Source organism: Trachymyrmex septentrionalis, unplaced genomic scaffold (assembly GCF_001594115.1).
Source record: "Trachymyrmex septentrionalis isolate Tsep2-gDNA-1 unplaced genomic scaffold, Tsep1.0 scaffold53, whole genome shotgun sequence".
Classification (NCBI taxonomy): Eukaryota; Metazoa; Arthropoda; class Insecta; order Hymenoptera; family Formicidae; genus Trachymyrmex; species Trachymyrmex septentrionalis.
This window is the reverse complement of record NW_017305705.1, coordinates 3,379,443-3,381,618: the sequence shown is the minus strand read 5'-3', so window position 1 is coordinate 3,381,618 and position 2,176 is coordinate 3,379,443. Positions and strand designations below refer to the sequence as shown.

General features: G+C 31.1%; 1 protein-coding gene across 1 annotated transcript in view; it reads right to left on the bottom strand.

Moving 5' to 3' along the window:
• The window catches only part of LOC108751957, a 9,898-nt gene that overhangs the window by 6,823 nt on the left and 899 nt on the right, over positions 1-2,176 (bottom strand). The window lies entirely within an intron of this gene.

Genomic DNA, 2,176 nt, shown 5'->3' with positions numbered 1-2,176 from the left:
CTCATCGCTAGATTGCCCTTCGATAAACCACTAATCTGCCCAATCGTTTCTATCCAGCACCTTCTCCACCTTCTCCACTTGCGATCAATCTTTGCTGGTTCTTCTCGTTTAGTTAACGAACGTAAGCGGAAACGTTTACCGCGTACCAACATGAGAATAATCATTCCGTGTTGAAATAGAAATCGAAAGAGAAACAAGCAGAATGAAACTAAATGAATATCGAAATGAGGAGAAGTCAGTATAAGACGATCATAGAATTTGCAAGTTTAAATATTGTTGCAGAAATATTGTTGCACTTAGATTATCAAAGATAGGTTTTCCTAGAGTTAGAATTTAATATGTAATTAAATGTACAGGAAATATATTTTCCAAGTCGCGTCTATGATAGAGTGAAACAATGTTGTGAAAATATCACGCGTGTTCCTCGAGCGGGAAGAGAGAAACGACCAGTAGCACGAACCACGCCACTGTTGACAACGTAAAGGCGAACCATGTGGTCAATGTGCGTTAAACGACTGCCACGTAAGCGTTTAACGTTCCGCCAGAATATATGGACATTCCGCGGTTATTTCGAATACGTTCCACCGACAGTTTTTACGTCAGCGTAAATCACGCCCGCGTTCGACTTAGCGCGCTCGCAAGCACACAAATCGCCATGGACGCTCTGTCTTTTCTATTGGGATTCTTCAATTTTGGTCTAGGACCTAGGATGCTATTGTAGAATAATCAATTATTTCACTATCATTCAAAAAAGACTTAAATATATTTAAAAAAAAAAACGATTTTGTTAAAGTACTTTTAGTCAATATATAGGTCTAAACATAATTTTATTGGACTATCAAAATAATTATACAGGACTCAAGTTAGTTGCTAGAATGTAAAAATTTGTTGTAATATTGTTCATCATATTTGAGTTCTCTACATTATTTTAATAGTTAACAAAACTATTTTTATGTCTGTATGTGTGTGTGTGTGTGTGTGTGTGTGTGTGTGTGTGTGTGTGTGTGTGTGTGTGTGTGTGTGTGTGTGTATAGTTAAATTTTTAGATACTTCAGCAAAATTGTACTTTCTGTACAGCTATGATAATTTATCTAACAATCTAAAGACTGCTATAACTTAATCTAAGCTTTTAATTTTAATTGAAATAAATTTGAAAAAGATAATCAGAAATTGTTATACACAGAAAAAAAGACTATTTTGAGAATATTTTTATTTTTTACACATGAAGATTGAAATAAAATTAAGTAGCATTAAACCGACATAATTTGCTTATATGAAGACGTTAGTTTTACATTAAAAAAAAATATTCTCGTTATTCAATAATAATTTTCTTGATTTGAGAAGAAATAATATCGGATAGAAAATTATAACATTTTCAAATCAAAATTAGAATATTTTTAAATTAAAATTAAATTATTTTTATTTGATTATACCTCTCTATAAAAAAAGCTGTTTATACCATTGAATTGTTTGATTGAAAAATTTTGTAATAACAATTCCTTAGACTTATTTCGAAAGTATTACATTTGTAAATCTTGCATTCACGAATCTTGTTGTATTGTAAAAAAAAAGTTATATTGTTAAAGTAAGAATAATTTATTTTAAAATTAAATATTCATATACATATATACACGTAATATGAATAAACGATTAAAGTGAATTTAATTCTGTTATGTAATGAGATGTCTACGCAATTATAAAAAAAAATTATAATCTGAAATTCTTTAATGTAAGTATGGTGCGTGCAATATGATACAGAATTGATAATTCAATGAGCGGTTTCTTCACGAAAACAGGAACTATAATAAAAAAGAAGACTCTCGGTCTTTTTTCAAACTTCGCTTTCTTCATGGTTAATAAGAACTAACAAGTATAAGTCAGAGCAAGCAAGAGTCGCAAGAGAGTGCGTGCAGGTTTTGAACGAAAGTAACCGACTCGATTACTTCTCTATTATATAAAGATAGTCTTCGTGGAAGCATCAAATCTCTGTTGAATTAAGACATTAAGTCGTGCCTTACAGTTATCTCGACTTTTTTCGAGCTTCGTTTGCTATCTACGATATCATATCAGGAATAGTAACAGCAAAAGAACGGTAATACGTGGTCTCGAATGAAAGTGATCAACTCGATTATTCCGTCATCTTCATACACATAGATATAAAAAAATAAAATAAAAT